The sequence below is a fragment of the Orcinus orca genome, chromosome 15 (assembly GCF_937001465.1).
Source record: "Orcinus orca chromosome 15, mOrcOrc1.1, whole genome shotgun sequence".
Classification (NCBI taxonomy): domain Eukaryota; kingdom Metazoa; phylum Chordata; class Mammalia; order Artiodactyla; family Delphinidae; genus Orcinus; species Orcinus orca.
This window is the reverse complement of record NC_064573.1, coordinates 52,684,356-52,705,186: the sequence shown is the minus strand read 5'-3', so window position 1 is coordinate 52,705,186 and position 20,831 is coordinate 52,684,356. Positions and strand designations below refer to the sequence as shown.

At 40.6% G+C, this 20,831-nt stretch overlaps 1 long non-coding RNA gene across 1 annotated transcript in view; it reads right to left on the bottom strand.

The window, feature by feature from the left end:
• Positions 1-16,164, bottom strand: part of LOC125961201 (uncharacterized) — a 149,324-nt gene extending 133,160 nt beyond the window's left edge. The window contains exon 1 of the long non-coding RNA XR_007471574.1: positions 16,001-16,164. This is a non-coding gene — a long non-coding RNA (uncharacterized LOC125961201). The remainder of the gene's footprint in view (positions 1-16,000) is intronic.
• Between the last annotated feature and the right edge of the window lie 4,667 nt (positions 16,165-20,831).

The following is a 20,831-nucleotide window of genomic DNA, read 5'->3' as shown; positions in this document are numbered from 1 at the left end:
TCTCCCATTTTTTCTTGATGAGTCTGGCTAATGGTTTATCAATTTTGTTTATTCTCAATGAACCAGCTTTGGGCTTCCCTGGTGGCGCGGTGGCTGGGAGTCAGCCTGCCGACGCAGGGGACAAGGGTTCGTGCCGCGGTTTGGGAGGATCCCGCGGGCCATGGCTGCTGGGCCTGCGTGTCCGGAGCCTGTGATCCGCGGCGGGAGAGGCCATGGCAGTGAGAGGCTCGCATACCAAAAAAAAAAGAAAAACAAAAAAGAACCAGCCTTTAGTTTTATTGATCTTTGCTATCGTTTCCTTCATTTCTTTTTCATTTATTTCTGATCTGATCTTTATGATTTCTTTCCTTCTGCTAACTTTGGGGGGTTTTTTTGTTCTTCTTTCTCTAATTGCTTTTGGTGCAAGGTTAGGTTGTTTATTCGAGATGTTTTCTGTTTCTTAAGGTAGGATTGTATTGCTATAAACTTCCCTCTTAGAACTGCTTTTGCTGCATCCCATAGGTTTTGGGTTGTCGTGTTTCCATTGTCATTTGTTTCTAGTTATTTTTTGATTTCCTCTTTGATTTCTTCAGTGATCGCTTTGTTATTAAGTAGTGTATTGTTTAGCCTCCATGTGTTTGTATTTTTTACAGATCTTTTCCTGTAATTGATATCTAGTCTCATGGTGTTGTGGTCGGAAAAGATACTTGATACAATTTCAATTTTCTTAAATTTACCAAGGCTTGACTTGTGACCCAAAATATGATCTATCCTGGAGAATGTTCCATAAGCACTTGAGAAAAATGTGTATTCTGTTGTTTTCGGATGGAATGTCCTATAAATATCAATTAAGTCCATCTTGTTTAATGTATCATTTAATGCTTGTGTTTCCTTAATTTTCATTTTGGATGATCTGTCCATTGGTGAAAGTGGGGCGTTAAAGTCCCCTACTACGAATGTGTTACTGTCAATTTCCCCTTTTATGGCTGTTAGTATTTCCCTCATGTATTGAGGTGCTCCTATGTTGGGTGCATAAATATTTACAATTGTTATATCTTCTTCTTGGATTGATCCCTTGATCATTACGTAGTGTCCTTCTTTGTCTCTTCTAATAGTCTCTATTTTAAAGTCTATTTTGTCTGATATGAGAATTGCTACTCCAGCTTTCTTTTGGTTTCCATTTGCATGGAATATCTTTTTCCATCCCCTCACTTTCAGTCTGTATGTGTCTCTAGGTCTGAAGTGGGTCTCTTTTGTATCCATTCAGGAAGGCTATGTCTTTTGGTGGCAGCATTTAATCCACTTACATTTAAGGTAATTATCCATATGTATATTCCTATTCCCATTTTCTTAATTGTTTTGGGTTTGTTATTATAGGTCTTTTCCTTCTCTTGTCTTTCTTGCCTAGAGAAGATCCTTTAGCATTTGTTGTAAAGCTGGTTTTGTGGTGCTGAACTCTGTCAGCTTTTGCTCTTCTCTAAAGGTTTTAATTTCTCCATCAAATCTGAATGAGATCCTTGCTGGGTAGAGTAATCTTGGTTGTAGGTTTTTCTCCTTCATCACTTTAAATATGTCCTGCCAGTCCCTTCTGGGTTGCAGAGTTTCTGCTGAAAGATCAGCTGTTAACCTTATGGGGATTCCCTTGTGTGTTACTTGTTGTTTTTCCCTTGCTGCTTTTAATATGTTTTCTTTGTATTTAATTTTTGACAGTTTCATTAATATGTGTCTTGGCGTGTTTCTCCTTGGATTTATCCTGTATGGGACTCTCTGTGCTTCCTGGACTTGATTAACTATTTCCTTTCCCATATTAGGGAAGTTTTCAACTATAATCTCTTCAAATATTTTCTCAGTCCCTTTCTTTCTCTCTTCGTCTTCTGGAACCCCTATAATTCGAATGTTGGTGCATTTAATGTTGTCCCAGAGGTCTCTCAGACTGTCCTCAGTTCTTTTCATTCTTTCTTCTTTATTCTGCTCTGCAGTAGTTATTTCCACTACTTTATCTTCCAGGTCACTTATCCGTTCTTCTGCCTCAGTTATTCTGCTACTGATCCCTTCTAGAGTATATTTTATTTCATTTATTGTGTTGTTCATCGTTGCTTGTTTCATCTTTAGTTCTTCTAGGTCCTTGTTAAATGTTTCTTGCATTTCCTCTATTCTATTTCCAAGATTTTGGATCATCTTTACTATCATTATTCTGAATTCTTTTTCACGTAGACTGCCTATTTCCTCTTCATTTGTTAGGTCTGGTGGGTTTTTATCTTGCTCCTTCATCTGCTGTGTGTTTTTCTGTCTTCTCATTTTGCTTATCTTACTCTGTTTGGCATCTCCTTTTTGCAGGCTGCAGGTTCGTAGATTCCCGTTGTTTTTGGTGTCTGTCCCCAGTGGCTAAAGTTGGTTCAGTGGGTGGTGTAGGCTTCCTGGTGGAGGGGACTAGTGCCTGTGTTCTGGTGGATGAGGCTGGATCTTGTCTTTCTGGTGGGTAGTCCATGTCTGGTGGTGTGTTTTGGGGTGTCTGTGGACTTATGATTTTAGGCAGCCTCTCTGCTAATGGGTGGGTTTGTTTTCCTGTCTTGCTAGTGGTTTGGCATAGGGTGTCCAGCACTGTAGCTTGCTGGTCGTTGAGTGAAGTTGGGTGCTGGTGTTGAGATGGAGATCTCTGGGAGATTTTCACCATTTGATATTATGTGGAGCTGGGAGGTCCTTGTGGACCAGTGTCCTGAAGTTGGCTCTCCCACCTCAGAGGCACAGCACTGACTCCTGGCTGCAGCACCAAGAGCCTTTCATCCACACGGCTCAGAATAAAAGGGAGAAAAAGTAGGAAAGAAAGAAAGAAAAGAAAGAAAAGAAAGAAAGAAAGAAAGAAAGAAAGAAAGAAAGAAAGAAAGAAAGAAAGAAAGAAAGAAAGAAAGAAAGAAAGGAAAGAAAGAAAGAAGGAAGGAAGGAAGGAAAGAAAGAAAAAGAAAGGAAGAAAGAAAGAAAGAAAAAGAAAAAGAAAGAGAAGGAAGGAAGGAAGGAAGGAAGAAAGAAAGGAAGAAAGAAAAAGAAAAAGAAAAGAAAGAAAGAAAGAAGATAAAAGAAAATAAAGTAAGGTAAAATAAAATAAAGTTATTAAAATAAAAAAATAGTTATGAAAAAAAATTTTTAAGTAAAAAAAAAACAAACACACAAAAAAAATGGACGGATAGAACACTAGGACAAATGGTGAAAGTAAAGCTATACAGACAAAATCTCACACAGAAGCATACACATACACACTCACAAAAAGAGAAAAAGGGGAGAAAATAATAAATCTTGCCCTCAAAGTCCACCTCAATTTGGGATGATTCGTTGTCTATTCAGGTATTCCACAGATGCAGGTTACATCAAGTTGATTGTGGAGATTTAATCCGCTGCTCCTGAGGCTGCTGGGAGAGATTCCCCTTTCTCTTCTTTGTTCGCACAGCTCCCGGGGTTCAGCTTTGGATTTGGCCCCGCCTCTGAGTGTAGGTCGCAGGAGGGCATCTGGTCTTCGCTCAGACAGGACAGGGTTAAAGGATTCGCTGATTCGGGGGCTCTGGCTCACTCAGGCTTGGGGAATGGACGGGTACGTAGTGTGGGGTGAGCCTGTGGCAGCAGAGGCCTACGTGATGTTGCACCAGCCTGAGGTGCGCGGTGTGTTCTCCCGGGGAAGTTATCCCTGGATCCCAGGACCCTGGCAGTGGCGGTCTGCACAGGCTCCCCAGAAGGGAGGTGTGGAGAGTGACCTGTGCTCACACACAGGCTTCTTGGTGGTGGCAGCAGCAGCCTTAGCGTCTCATGCCCGCCTCTGGGGTCCGCGCTGTTAGCCGCGGCTCAGGCCCGTCTCTGGAGCTCCTTTAAGCAGCGCTCTTAATCCCCTCTCCTCGCACACCAGGAAACAAAGAGGGAAGAAAAAGTCTCTTGCTTCTTCGGCAGGTCCAGACTTTTTCCCAGACTCCCTCCCGGCTAGCTGTGGTGCACTAACCCCTTCAGGCGGTGTTCACGCCACCAGTCCTCTCCCTTTGCTGCGACCGAAGCCCAATCCTCAGCTCCCAGCCCCGCCTGCCCCAGCAGGTGAGCAGACAAGCCTCTCGGGCTGGTGAGTGTTGGTCGGCACCGATCCTCTGTGCGGAAATCTCTCTGCTTTGCCCTCTGCACGCCTGTTGCCGTGCTGTCTTCCGTGGCTCCGAAGCTCCCCCCGCACCGCCACCCACAGTCTCCGCCCGCGAAGGGGCTTCTAGTGTGTGGAAACCTTTCCTCCTTCACGGCTCCCTCCCACTGGTGCAGGTCCCGTCCCTATTCTTTTGTCTCTGTTTATTCTTTTTTCTTTTGCCCTACCCAGGTACATGGGGAGTTTTTTGCCTTTTGGGAGGTCTGAGGTCTTCTGCCAGTGTTAAGCAGGTGTTCTGTAGGAGTTGTTCCACGTGTAGATGTATTTCTGATGTATCTGTGTAGAGAAAGGTGATCTCCGCATCTTACTCTTGCGCCATCTTCCCCCTCTCCCTTTTTTTTCCTTTTTTCTATTTTTGTGATTGTGTATGCGTATGTTTCTTTGTGTGATTTTGTCTGTTTAGGTTTGTTTTTACCATTTATCTTAGGGTTCTGTCTGTTCATTTTTGTTTTGTTTCGGTTTTGCTTTTGTTGATTGTTGCTTGTTTTTTTATGAGTGTGTGTGTGTGCATGTTTCTTTGTGTGATTTTGTTTAGTTTTGCTTTTACCATTTGGTTTGGGATTCTGTTTGGTTTTTTGTTTGTTTTTCTTCCTTTTCTTGCGAGCTGTGTGGCTGGCAGGGTCTTGGTGCTCTGGACTGGTGTTGGGCCTAAGCCTCCAAGGTGGGAGAGCAGAGTCCAGGACATTGGACCACCAGGGACCTCCTGGCCCCACATATATCAGTCGGCGACAGCTCTCCCAGAGATCTCCGTTTCAAAACTAAGACTCAGCTCCACCCAATGGCCAGCGAGCTCCACTGCTGGACACCCCATGCCAAACAACTACCAAGACAGGAACACAACCTCACCCATTAGCAGAGAGGCTACCTAAACTCATACTAAGTTCACAGATACCCTAAAACACACCACCAGATGCGGCCATGCCCACCACAAGGAAAAGATCCAGCCCCACCCACCAGAACACAGGCACCAGTCCCCTCCACCAAGAAGCCTACACAAGCCACTGAACCAACCTCACCCACTGGGAGCAGACACCAAAAATAATGGGAACTATGAACCTGCAGCCTGCAAAAAGGAGACCCCAAACACCGTAAGTTAAACAAAATGAGAAGACAGAGAAATATGCAGATGAAGGAGCAAGGTAAAAACCCACGAGGCCAAACAAATGAAGAGGAAATAGGCAGTCTACCTGAAAAAGAATTCAGAGCAATGATAGTAAAGATGATCCAAAATCTCGGAAATAGAATGGAGAAGATACAAGAAACATTTAACAAGGACCTAGAAGAACTAAAGAGCAAACAAACAATGATGACCAACACAATAAACGAAATTAAAAATACTCTGTAAGGAATCAATAGCAGAATAACTGTGGCAGAAGAACAGATAACCGACCTGGAGGACAAAATAGTGGAAATACCTGCCAGAGAGCAGAATAAAGAAATAAGAATGAAAAGAATGAGGACAATCACAGAGACATCTGACACCACATTAAACACACCAACATTCAAATTTTAGGGGTCGCAGAAGAAGAAGAGAAAAAGAAAGGGTCTGAGAAAATATTTGAAGAGGTTTTAGTTGAAAACTTCCCTAACATGGGAAAGGAAATAGTCAATCAAGTCTGGAAGACAGAGTCCCATACAGGATAAATCCAAGGAGAAACACACCAAGACACATATTAATCAAACTATCAAAAATTAAATGCCAATATTAACAAATTGAAGGATAAAAACCATATGATCATCTCAATAGATGCAGAAAAAGCTTTCGAGAAAATTCAACACCGATTTATGATAAAAACCCTCCAGAAAGTAGGCATAGAGGGAACTTTCCTCAACATAATAAAGGCCATATATGACAAACCCACAGCCAATATCATTCTCAATGGTGAAAAACTGAAAGCATTTGCTCTACGATGAGGTAACAAGACAAGGCTGTCCACTCTCACCACTGTTACTCAACATAGGTTTGGAAATTTTAGCCACAGCAATCAGAGAAGAAAATGAAATAAAAGGAATCCAAATCAGAAAAGAAGTAAAGCTGTCACTGTTTGCAGATCATATAATACTATACATAGAGAATCCTAAAGATGCTACCAGAAAACTACTACAGCTAATCAATGAATTTGGTAAAGTAGCAGGATACAAAATTAATGCACAGAAATTTCTTGCATTCCTATACACTAATGATGAAAAATCTGAAAGAGAAATTAAAGAAACACTCCCATTTACCACTGCAACAAAAAGAATAAAATATCTAGGAATAAAGCTACCTAAGCAGACAAAAGACCTGTATGCAGAAAACTATAAGACACTGATGAAAGAAATTAGAGATGATACAAACAGATGGAGAGCTATACCATGTTCTTGGATTGGAAGAATCAACATTCTGAAAATGACTATACTACCCAAAGCAATCTACAGATTCAATGCAATGCCTATCTAACTACCAATGGTATTTTTCACAGAACTAGAACAAAAAATTTCACAACTTGTATGGAAACACAAAAGACCCCGAATAGCCAAAGAAATCTTGAGAGAGAAAAATGGAGCTGGAGGAATCAGGCTCCTGGACTTCAGACTATACTACAAAGCTCCAGTGATCAAGACAGTATGGTACTGGCACAAAAACAGAAATATAGATCAATGGAACAGGATAAAAGCCCAGTGATAAACTCACACACTTATGGTCAACTAATCTATGACAAAGGAGGCAAGGATATTCAATGGAGAAAAGACTACCTCTTCAATAAGTGGTGCTGGGAAAACTGGACAGCTACATGTAAAAGAATGAAATTAGAACACTCCCTAACACCATACACAAAAATAAACTCAAAATGGATTAAAGGCCTAAATGTAAGGCCAGACACTATAAAGCTCTTAGAGGACAATATAGACAGAACACTCTATGACATAAATCACAGCAAGATCCTTTTTGACCCACCTCCTAGAGAAATAGAAATAAAACAAAAATAAACAAATGGGACCTAATGAAACTTAAAAGCTTTTGCACAGCAAAGGAAACATAAACAAGACCAAAAGAGAATCCTCAGGGTGGGAGAATATATTTGCAAATGAAACAACAAAGGATTAATCTCCAAAATTTACATGCAGCTCATGCAGCTCAATATCAAAAAGACAAATAACCCAATCCAAAAATAGGCAGAAGACATAAATAGACATTTCTCAAAAGAAGATATACAGATTGCCAACGAACACATGAAAGGATGCTCAACATCACTAATCACAAGAGAAATGCAAATCAAAACTACAATGAGGTATCACCTCACACCAGTCAGAATGGCCATCATCCAAAAATCTACAAACAATAAATGCTGGAGAGGGTGTGGAGAAAAGGAAACCCTCTTGCACTGTTGGTGGGAATGTAAATTGATATAGCCACTATGAAGAACAGTATGGAGGTTCCTTAAAAAACTAAAAATAGAACTACCAGAAGACCCAGCAATCCCACTACTGGGCATATACGCTGAGAAAACCATAATTCAAAAAGAGTCATGTACCACAATGTTCACTGCAGCTCTATTTACAATAGCCAGGACATGGAAGCAACCTAAGTGCCCATCGACAGATGAATGGATAAAGAAGATGTGGCACATATATACAATGGAATGTTACTCAGCCATAAAAAGAAACGAAATTGAGATATTTGTCGTGAGGTGGATGGACCTAGAGTCTGTCATACAGAGTGAAGTAAGTCAGAAAGAGAAAAACAAATACTGTATGCACATATATAAGGAATCTAAAAAAAAAAAGGTTATGAAGAACCTAGGGTTAAGACGGGAATAAAGACACAGACTTACTAGAGAATGGACTTGAGGATATGGGGAGGGGGAAGGGTAAGCTGTGACAAAGTGAGAGAGTGGCATGGACATATATACACTACCAAACGTAAAACAGCTAGCTAGTGGGAAGCAGCTGCATAGCACAGGGAGATCAGCTCGGTGGTTTGTGACCACCTAGAGGGGTGGGATAGGGAGGGTGGGAGGGAGGGAGACGCAAGAGGGAAGAGATATGGGAACATATGTATATGTATAACTGATTCATTTTGTTATAAAGCAGAAACTAACACACCATTGTAAAGCAATAATACTCCAGTAAAGATGTTAAAATAAATAAATAAAAAGAGTCATGTACCACAATGTTCACTGCAGCTCTATTTACAATAGCCAGGACGTGGAAGCAACCTAAGTGCCCATCGACAGATGAATGGATAAAGAAGATGTGGCACATATATACAATGGAATATTACTCAGCCATAAAAAGAAACGAAATTGAGATATTTGTCGTGAGGTGGATGGACCTAGAGTCTGTCATACAGAGTGAAGTGAGTCAGAAAGAGAAAAACAAATACTGTATGCTAACACACATATATGGAATCTAAAAAAAAAAAATAGGTTCTGATGAACCTAGGGGCAGGACAGGAATAAAGACGCAGACGTAGAGAATGTACTTGAGGACACAGGGAGGGGGAAGGGTAAGCTGCGATGAAGTGAGAGAGTGGCATTGACATATATACACTACCAAATGTAAAATAGCTAGCTAGTGGGAAGCAGCTGCATAGCACAGAGAGATCAGCTCGGTGCTTTGTGACCACCTAGAGGGGTGGCATAGCAAGGCTGGGAGGGAGGCACAAGGAGGAGTGGATATGGGGATATATGCATACGTATAGCTGATTTACTTTGTTATACAGCAGAAACTAACACAACATTGTAAAGCAATTATACTCTAATAAATATGTTAAAATAAATAAGATAAAAAATTTTTAAATAAAATAAAATAACGAAATGTGGAAGGGTTAAGATAAGAGCCCACCACTTAAACAGAGGGAGCTTGGTCCATGATGATATCAGGTACCTAAAAATGGCAATTTATTAAGTCTGAGATTTCCGTCTTGCCTGATTCAGAATACAAGTGTTGTGTTTGAATGCTTCCACAGTGGGCTAATTGATCCCTGCTAAAATCCCACAGAAAGTTTGCTTCTCAGGAAGATGACTATGGTTCCAATAATTACCTATTTCACTTATTCAATCGGTTATCACTTCATTCCTATTCAACTAATAACTGCTAGAAGCTACAAAATGTCCCATGATGGTAATTTGTGTCACAGTCTGCCAACCTAGCAAGGTCTCCCTGACTGATGCTAATCCTGGAATGACAGTGGGAGGACCAGAAGCTTCTGCATCAGAGGTCGGAGCAGTTCATGACTACACAGATCCAGGTCTGACGTGGGAACAGTGTGGACACAGGTGTGGCCAAACTGCTCTAATTTAATCCATCTTTGTCCTACTGTGTACCTGAAAAAATATGCCAACTTCACGAAAAGGGCGGCCCTGGGGTCCCAAGGCCCAATCTTCGTCCTTCTAGGAGACTAAAATGCACAGACTCAGAATAGCTTTTCTTTCAAATGTCATTGTAATGCTAATTTCCTCTTTTTAATATTTCAGTATTTCAAGATTAGGGGGAAGCTTTGGTTGCAGTGTTCCAGAATTGTCAACAATTCCCTGCATCTCATTGCTTCTTTACTGTGAGCCTGTTTTGTTGATGAGGTTCCAGGTGTGTCCTTTCAAGAAAGATGGAGGTGGGCTGGTGGTCTGAGCCAAAGATACAGACTAAGGAAGACTGAAGGGAATAGCTGCAGAAGAAGCCATTTCCAGCAGCCACCACTTTGGATCCTTCTAGATCTTTGTGTATCTGCTCAGACCCTCCTCAGGGAGATATAAGAACACTATGGTCCATTTACCAACTTCTACCTAAATTTTATTGGCTCAGTACGGTCACCAAATAATAATACCAATGCTTACTACATGCCAGACAATTTACTGAGTTCTTCAAATGCTCATGTCGTATAATTCTTACTAGAATCTTACTATATATTATTCCCCTCCCCATTTTATATATGAAGGAAACTGAGGCACAGAGGTACTGCTAATAAGTGGAGGTGGGATTCAAACCCATACGTCTCAGGCTCCACAGCCCCAGTGTGCAGGAGCCTGGGGAACAGAATATAAGAGAACATGAAATGTTCTTGGTTTCAATCTCACATACAAATTATGAACCAGTTGGAATTCATCAGAAATTTTTTGTGGGCCAACTTTTCAGTGAAATGCTTTGCTCAGTCTGGAGAAGTGTGAAGAACTGGCAGCTGACTTGTGATGGCTTGCTCTGAGTTGAAATCTGGGTTCATCCCAGCAGCTTACGTCTCCAGGGCCCTCCGATGCCCAGGCAAGTCGGCAGTGTAACCACAAAGAAGTTTGTCACCGGGGACATCACACTCAATTAAATTGTATTTCCTTCCAAAGCACAGTACTAAATAGTGTGCTCCTCCCTGAAGGGCTACAGGCTTACTTCACAGGAGCATGTGAACAGAGCACAGCTGTCTCTCCCTCCTCAGGGAAGACACCTAGTCCTGGGTGCTTTGACTTCTGCTCCCAACTTTCTCAAGTTTCAGGTACCTCTCCTTACTCTTCATGAGTAACACAGTGAGGACAGTAAGGTGAGTAAACTGAGGCACAGGTGGGGTAGTGACTTGCCCACATCCAGGTTGTAAGTTAGCATAGCTAGGATCCAAGTCACTTCACATCACAGTCCAGGGGGTCTACTCTGCACCAGGCATGGTGTTTATCCAAGATGACTAAGGCACTGACCCATACTTGGGAATTGACAGTCTACTGGGGTGTGCTTCATCTCATGGGCTTCAAATCCAGATTTTCTGGCAACTTTTTAAAATACCATTAACTACCCCAAATCACCTGTTGTCTGTTTTGTTTGTTTGGGATGTAGCAAAACTATCTGAAATGATAGTTCTTTTCTATGGGCCATATTTCTAACTGGATTTTTAGCTCTTTTAAGGCAAAGGCATGTGTCATGAACCCTTTTGCATCCCCTTACCTAGCACTGTACCCTGCACTTAATGGGCTGGCTCAATAGGTGGGTTTTGATACTGTTGGTTGTGGTGTTCATGCAGGAGAATGTTTGCAATTACACTAGGACTGAGTAGAGAAGCAAAAGGGTTAGAGAGAATTTGTTCCCTCAATACCAACAGAAAGGTGTGTCTGTATGAACATATTAGAGGATTAAAACTAATTTAAGCAAAGCACTACAAACTAGTAACCTATAATTCAGAGTAGAGGCTCTCGAGCCAGACTGTATACATTTGAAAGCCATTCCTACCATTTATTTATTAGCTCTGTGACCTTAAGCCTGTTACTTAATTTCTCTGTGCCCCAGTGTTCTTATCTGTAAAACAGTAAGATTATTAGTAAGAACACATTCTTGTGAAGATTATATGACTTAATACATGTAAAACACTCAGAACAGTGTTTGACACATAGTAAGTCCTCAACAAAAATTAACTCTTGTATTATCTTAAGTAATTTTGCTTCAGTGCAGTTAATCATAAAGCATATAATCATAATATTGGCAGAGACAAATCACAGGATAACAAACCCTGTTCATAGATTTTTTTCCTTTTTTTTTGAAGTATAGTTGATTTACAATGTTTCAGGTGTACAACAAAGTGATTCAGTTGTGTGTGTGTGTAGGTATGTATGTATATATACATTCTTTTTCAAATTCTTTTCCATTATAGTTTATTACAAGATATTGAATATAGTTCCCTGTGCTATACAGTAGGTCCTTATTGTTTATCTATTTTATATATAGTAGTGTGTATCTGTTAATCCCAAATTCCCAATTTATCCCTCCCCCCCATTTTAAATAATAACTTCTAAGTGACATTCTGGGTTCAGTATGTATTTAGTTCAATGCTTCTTCATCTATAGAATAATAATTTATTCAACGAATATTTATTAAGCACCCATTGCGTGCTAGAGGACAGAGACATGAAATATAGCTTCTCTCAAAGAGCTCAGAGTCCAAAGGTGAATTTAGCACAGGAAGTACAGGGACAGGGGTACTGTGGTACAGGTGAATTTAGCACAAAGTATCAATACTATGGAACACAAAGAAGGGACATATAACCTATCCTAAGGGGGTCAAAGGAGGTCTCTTGGAAAGGCCACATCTGTACCAAATTTTGAAGAACAAGTATCAATAGAAGTGAGACAGATAAAGAAGGGAGAGAAAAAATGATGAAACAATAATTACATTTATAATTACAGCACCACGCATTGCCGTATATTTTTACAATTTACGAAATGTTGTACTGTCAATTACCTTGTTGGTAACTGGTCTAAAATGTGGGCATATGAGCTGCACCAGACCAAGCAGGGTCTTTTCCTGAGGATTTTTCTTAGTTTGTGCTGTGGGGAACAGTGTCTTTATCTCTCTGGTCACAAGCTCCAAAGATGGGAGGACAGAGCTGCCTGCTGCCATGTCCCCAGCTGAGCAGAGAAGCAACTTATAAGAGAGAATGAGGCTTCCAGGCAAAGAGACAGAAATGAGAGATGGCGTTTGATATGCTGGATCTAGTTGTCCCTACAGCCAGCTCACCCTGACCTTTCCACTTGGGGTTACATGCACTGATGATGACGATGAACACCTACAGTAACAATACTGCTGATGAACAGGTACTGGGTCCTTCATATGTACCAGGGGCTGTGCCAAGTTCTTCTCACTTCCAGTAGCACAAAACTCTTCTGTAAAATGAATGGCAGGCAAGGAAGGAATCCGCTGTGTGGCTATTTCTCATCGAATTGAATTCCTGCTTAGCGAACAGCTAATAACTGTGTCTCACCTAGGCAGCAGCTCTAGATATTTAGTATAGACAATGAAATCTTGTTGCTTGTTGCTATTTTTTAAATCTCCTTCCCTTTAATTGCCCTATAAGTCCAAAGATGCTTTGTACTATGGAAAGAACCATTGTTAAATATAGCCAGTTTGGGATCCCTTGCAGTCTTGTATATGGGGGGCAAAAGGAGACACAAGCTCTCACAGAGCATACATCCCAACCCACCGTCACCTTGCTAGTCTCTGACGCCCCGAAGGCCACCATCCCCTGCCAAACTCATCTTAAAACAAATACCTCTTTTCCGTCAGCAATGGCTGCTCAGGTGTGAATCTTAATACCAGCCATCTGTACATCTCAGACAAGGTGCCACCTTCTAGCAAGTGATCAGAAGGGTCTTTAAAATATTCCTGTGGTCCCTGGGACTTCTTTCCATTGCCAAATGCAAATTCTCCCTCCATCAGCAAAGGCAGTTCACTCTGCGCCACAGCTCCAAACTGCCTGCACGCTCATCCCCAAAAGTATAAATTGTCCTTCTTCAATATTCTATTTACTGCTGTTGCCAAAGACATCAGAAAACAAGTCGTACTCCACACTGTAAAAAGTACTGGAAAAATAACAGCAATAAAACCTCATAGTGTTTTAGCCCTTTACCATATTCCAAGTACGTGTGATTTATCTCATTGATTTTTTTAACAATACGGGGATTCTGTAATGCGATTTAGACAGATATTTTTACTCAATTTTACCCACACTGATTTCCTCAAGTTACCAGACCATAAGTGACAGACCCAGGCAAGGACCCCATACGTCTTTCCTGTTGTACTATCAGTAAAGGGCAATCATTATAAGGACCTGAATCCCAAACCAATAATAAAAGTCATTTAAGTTAAAGCCTTGATTGCCTTTTCCTTCATATTCCTTTCAGGATATATGATGCTTGGCTTTAATAGATGCATATTATGTTTGGAGAGAAATGATTATTTATCTCCTTTGGATAAAGAGTCCAAAATGTTCCAAATACAACACAATTTTTTTTTTCATTAAGTGCTCTATGTGGGATGAGCAGTGGCTCTCAGGCAAACCATTTCTCTTATCATACCTTGAAATGAATAGACAGCAGTGGCACAAAACTGACAGATAGAAAATGTCCATTATAAGGACTTCAGACATGGCTTTCGGAGTGATGTCTGAGTGTCTCCCATGCTTTACATCATTGTTGCTTCCTCATGGATAAGTCAGAAAACTCCAGAGAAAGATGTTTTCTTCCCATTTCCTTCCCCAAGAGAGATTTTAAATATTGATCACTTTCTCATTAGAGAAGCATTCAAAAAGGAGGACTTTCCGATCCTCTTTAAAACAACCACTACACAGCCCAAGAGAGTCAAGCAAGCAATCATCATATGGAACCATTTTGATGGAAAGGCGGAATGACAGGAACTCAAGCAGCAGCAGCTAACTGGGGACTGTACCACAGAGCCGCTGTGCCCTGTGTCTCTGGCAAAGAGAAAGCCAAAGGATGATTTCTTTCTTTAACTGAAAAGTTAAAACAATAAAACTATGCCAGTGACACTTCACGCTCTAGACTCCAGGGGTCGCTGTTAAATGTCGTAGCCATTTCTCCAACCAGCCAGCCTCCAACCATCCAAAGCAAAACAATTCTTTTCCAGCCAGAATTTCATAACCCTTGCCAAATACAGGTGACACCTATTAAGAGAATATTTTAGGACCTTGACCTTCCTTGACACATCTATTACTATTTTTTGAAACACCTTCATTATGGCTTTTTACAATTTTTTTTTTAATTTTAAGGAGAAAAAAGTGATTCTTTTTAACACCTCACAGCTAGTCCCCGTCATGTGCATGACTTTTTTTTTTTTTTTTGCAGTACGCGGGCCTCTCACTGTTGTGGCCTCTCCCGTTAAGGAGCACAGGCTCCGGATGCGCAGGCTCAGTGGCCATGGCTCATGGGCCCAGCCGCTCCACGGCATGTGGGATCTTCCCGGACCGGGGCACGAACCCGTGTCCCCTGCATCGGCAGGCAGACTCTCAACCACTGTGCCACCAGGGAAGCCCTGCATGACTTTTGAGGCAATCATTAATAATACTTTTGCTTCTTCCTCTAAAATCATCTATTTTCCAAATCTGTACAGTTTAGAAACACATAGGGAAGAAAAGGTTGAATTCAGATGTGGGCAGGAAAAAGGCCGAGAATATAACTTGAAGGATTATACTTTATTCACATATGTATATGTATATATGTAGAATATCCATGTAGGTAAGAACAGAATCATGTACTATATATTCAGTATACTTAGATGTAAGTATAGATAATGTAATGAAAATCCCAGAAGGGATATTAATGTCTTATTTTTCAATTTTCTTAACTTAGCAAGTATACAAAAGTAGCAAAATAATTTATCTTAGTATTGCTAATTACCAAGGATGCTTAAGCAACCAAAAACTGAGCAGTCATTTAAAAAATAAGCTTATTTAAATTTGTTTCTGGCCTATAACAACTTTTTCCAAACTGCATTAAGCAGTTCAGAAATGCTACAAACCATCTCCCTCTTTTGGAGAAGCACAATGCACAGAAAAAGAGCTGTATAATCTAGCATTTAACCTAGCTGTTTAACCTGGCATTTCTTAACTTATTTGACCACTGAATATATTACTCATTAAATACCTTTTAATTTCTCATGATATTTATATTGTTTTATAAATAAAAATAACAAAATATAAACACGGTTTGGAAAATGCTGACCTAGGGTTTTAATTAGAGCCCAGAAGACTTAAGAATGTTTAAATGTTGTATATATTTACTTTTATTTTGTTCTTAACTTTTGGAATTTCCTTTTGGGAGATTATCTTACCATCCAGAAAATCTATGTCAATATACATTATAATCCAAGTCTGTCCATTTTATTTCCATTTATCATGGTCTACTGCTATAAAAATTTACAGTCAAATGCTAAGCTTTACCATTTTCACATAATAGTAATATTTCATATTTCTCCAAAAGAAGCTCAAAGGATACTGCAAGCATTTCGTAACAGATTTTCATAACACCACTGTGACACAGGTGGAGATTTTACAGATGTAGAAAAGGCATCTTAGAGTCACAGGCAAAGTTGGAAATAAAACTCACTTACTGAGCCTTCAGAATGTAATCTTCATCTAGATGGCAATGTTCTTCTGTGAATTAAAAGTATGGTTCTCTCTGTGTATGGCCATCTCCTTGGAAAAAAATAAAATAAAATAAAGAACAAGTGAAAAGTGCTATCTATGGAATCTTCTCCTCAGTAGGAACATTTGATCAAGGATCTCCGCCTCAAAGATTCTGAATAACAAGCTAAGGGAGCAACACACTCCCCCCACCAACCCCTGCCCCAGGCAGGAGGAGAGAACACTTGGCGATATAATTCTCACAGGGAACCAAAGAGCTCAGTATCCATCATGAATTTACAGCCATCTACTTTTCCTTTTCAAGAGCTACAACCAGGGATTGTATAATCGTTTGCCCTAGGCCACAAAATAAAATACAATACAGCCAAATCAGTTGAAATAACTTAAAATCCTTTAAAATAATAGAATCTCCTGCATTCATTGAATATGCTGAAAAGAGTTAATGATTACTGAATCAGAGTTATTGTTATTATTCTTACCCTCAAATGTTTTGGAGGCTATCATTTAAGGAAAATCTTCCTAAAAGCTTTCCCAGTGCCTTACATCCTCTTACACACACACACACACACACACACACACACACACACACACACACACACACACACATAATTATCTTCCCGTCCCTGCCAGGACATTTCTATTCCTTCCACCAAAAAAAAAAAAAAAAAAATCAAAACAGAAACTATAGGATTTTTTATTTTGTATCATTTTTATTTTTAACATTTAACTTGGCCTTCTGGTGCATTTTACCCAGCAGAAATGCTTATTTGGGCAAAGCCATTTGTGTCTCCATTCCTAACATAATGACAATCCAGCCCACTATCCCAGAAGTTCTCACTTCCACACCTAACCGCTGCGTAGTCCTAATCTCTAAATTTAGGCTAATACTTGGCAAGTACTTTTACTTTTCAAAGGGAATTTAGGAATCCATAGGCTGAGGTTTGATGCTGGAGTAATGCTCTGTTCCTTTATCACTGGTGCTCTTCTGCCTTTTGAGGTCTCCTCGGAACCAAAGTCTAGTCCCAGAATCTCATGCCAAGGCTGGGCTCAGCTTTTGGCTACTCCAGCCCCCCCAGATGCCACCCACTGTCTTCATGGTCTCGACGGAGTTCCACCCTCTATCACCCACTGCTCTTGTGGCTGGGCTCTGCCAACTCACTTAGATCATTTCCCATTTCCAGCCTCCAGGCATAGTCCCCAGAGACCTAGTTACCCTGAATGCCATGTCTGTTCTCCAGTACCTTCCTCAGCCACCTAGACAGTCCATCAAAGTACTAAGTTTCATGCACTTGAGTATAAGCATCCAGAGCGTTCAACTATTCCAAAGACACTGCAAATCTGGAGGAACCAGCGTCTGAAAGTTTCACTAGGCAGACAGTAGACACCCACAGTGACAAGTACAGGGAAGATGCTCAATACATACACTGAAAGAACAACTTGAGAGCCCACCACTAAACACAGATACCCCCCACCCCAACCTCTGCCCCTTCCCTGTGAAACTGACCACCAGACATCAATGAAGAGAAGGTGAATGGTCAGACTGTGGTGTGGTGGCTCACTATACAGACTTTGGGTTCCGAATGCCTTGATTCCATCCCAAAGCATCACTTACTATCTGTATCATCTTTGGAAGGTGATCTTCCTAATCTCAATGTTCACATTGGTAAAGTGGGGGAGGTAATCACTTAACTCACTAGGTTTTTGCAAGGACTAAATGAATTTATCCACACAAGGCACTGAGCAAGTACCTAGGCTAGAGCTGACACTGGATAAATGTTAACTGTTATTAGCATTAAGCCCTTTCCCATCAGTTACACCCAAAAAGGGGAATAAGAAAGAAAATAAACAAAACAACTGGTACCAGAGAATATCCAAAGAGGCTGTGCCTAACTGTTGTATTTTTCCCCCACTTTCACTTTTATTCCCCACTTTCATCCTGTTTGCTAGGAGCAGCAGCCCATGACACTGGGAACCAACAGGTCAACATGGCAGCATTTCTCAGCCAAATAACGTGCCCCACAAAATTCACAAGTCACCTGAGTTCTCAACGTGCCTCAGAGGGGTGAGAATTGTGTTTCTGCTTGAGGAACTACTAAAAATCAAGATTACTTGCATCCTTGAATATTCTTGAAGAACCCTTGCCTGAAGCTGGTCAGGCTTTCAAGTCTTTATTCACTGGCTGGATTTGTCCATATAAGGTATTAGGCTGCTGGGACCAGCTTCTAAGGTTGGAGTTCTCAGTGTTCCAGAGCAAGCCAGATTTACAGCCTTGACCTCCTTCAGAGAGAGAATGCCACCTTCTTCAGGGTCCTCTAACACCAATTTCACCCTGGCTACTCCTCACAATGTGAAAAATCCTCTAGAAGGATGCCAAAATGAATAACACTGTGCAGAGGATTTCTAAAGAATAGCAAAAGCTATCCAGCCAAGGGACTGTTTTTCAAAAATGTGGGCTCTGACCCATTAGTGGGAAGTGAAGTGAAGTTGATCTCAAGAGGCTCATTTTTAGTAAAGTAGAGCAGAGGACTGGAATGGAATGGAATGGAAAGGAATGGGATAGAAGAGACAGTATCAGAATATGTTCCACATAATAAAAGCTATTGTACTGTGTTTTATAATACATATATAAGTATGTATGTATTGGATCGTAATGTAAAAATATAATTCTTACTACAGATTAAGATGAAATACTTTTTAAATCACATGTCTGATGGGATGACAATCAGCACTGATCCATTTTCTTCTGCATGTATCAATAACATTTCAGTCTAAGGAGACTGAACATTGGAAAATTACCAGGAATATGTAGTAAAACTTAGCTGCATGTCTGAAAGTTATTCAGACAGATTTAGAGGAACTTAATTCAAGACTCAGCTTATATCAAACAGCTAGAAACTAAGCAGTAGTTAGAGAATATAGGCTTGACCCCAAGCTGCAGGGACTCAAATCTTTGGCCCTCATTGGCTGTGTGATCATGGGTCAATTTCTTAATCTCTCCAAGCATAAGATTCCTCATCTGTGGAATAGGGATAAAAGTAGAGTGACTAGAAAAATTAAATGAATCAAAAATTAAATGAATTATTATAAATAGATTATACAGCTCTTAGCACAGTATCTCTCACAAAGTAGCTCTATTAGCTGTTATGATATTTGCCATTGAAACTGGTGGTTATCATTGTTGCTTATTACCTGCAAAAATACACTGTTGTCTAAACAACTTTGTCTCAGAAGATAACACCAAGCACACCATAAAGACCAAGTAGCTATATTCCTTCATTAAGCCACCCAGCCTAGTAAAACTCCTGGTGACTTGAAACATCAAATCTACCTGCACAGGCAAAGAAGTCTAGAGCTTCATTTCCAGCCCAAGCTTCCCCCAAAGTGGGTGTAAGTTTGGAGATGTGGGATCAATACTCTGATAGTTTGTTCCATGTAGTAATGGCCAGCATGGGTTCAGAAACAAATGCAAATACTATATCTAAGTGGTCATGTTTGAAGAAAATTTTGCCTTTTAATCATTTTTTCATAAAATACCAAAAGAAATTCCAAAGCTCTTTCAATTATTTCACAGCCATAATATTTGACCTGGAGCTAGTTTTTTTCCTTCTTCTTCTTTAAAAAAGAAAAGTTATTTCTCTTACCTACCTGCATTAGTGCTTTAAGGACTTTCTCCAGGGCTCAACAAGAATACTCAGCGAAGGAGGGTGAGGTGTAGGTGGGGGGTGGCAGGGTAGGAGACAGAATTGGGACACCAGAAACCCAACCACGCCTAAAGATTGATAAGGACAGCGTTTTCTTGCTCTTATTTCTTTGGTCTATTCCCACTAAACACTGTGTTCTGCTTCACAGAAGCAAGGAAAAAATAATGGAGAACTTTCCTGCTGCTTTAGGGTGGGTTGAATGTGGAAATCTTTCATAAAGAGGAAGTTTCTCCAAGACCCACATTGCTTGAGCAGTTTATAAATAAAATTACGGTGACCTAGACATGGACATTTTTAAAACATCCTCCTCCTGTGGGGCTGTCTTCATCCTAGCATGCAGTCCCACTGGCCCTCAGGTCCAGTGGCCAGTCCCCAGACAGCCAGCCAATCATATTCTTCAAGCTACCCTTCAGCTGAAGGCTAGCTTCAACGTGTGACAAAAGGAATTTCTCAGAGCAATGGCAACAGATGATTCTGTTTCTAATTTGGATACCAGCTTATAGAAATAAGCAGACATGTGAAAGAGAACTATATGCCCAGCGCTATGGTAGTATTTTATATATATATTATCTCACCTAATCTTTATCCCATGAAATATGTGTGTTTATTCCCATTTTAGAGATGACAAAACTGAGGCTAAGAGCAGCTAAATAATTTTACAGCAAACACCCCAGTCTTCACACTCGCCTTCACGCCTTCATGAAGCATCTCACAAACCTCTAAGAACAGAGGGGAGGGTGTGAGTGGGGAGGTGAGCTGAGCAGAGAAAAAAGGAAGGCCAGTGGCTATTTTGTAACTTCCTCCCATTTGCAAATACCCCCACAGATCAGGGTCAACAGTGACATCAACAGAGGCTGGGTTCTCATCCCAGCTCTGGAAAAATGTGTTCAAGAGCAGTTTAGCACCAACCAAAGTGAGAGCAAGAGAGGGTAGAGCCAGACTTCTCTTAGGAGTAGGGTGACAGAGCAGACAGGCTGGGCATTCTTAGTGGACAGGAAGCCTCGCTCAATTTTAAAGAAATAGCACTGTAAAAGATCACATTTTTAAAATACTCTCAATTTGTCATGTCTCAATAAAAATCACCTCCACTTGAAAC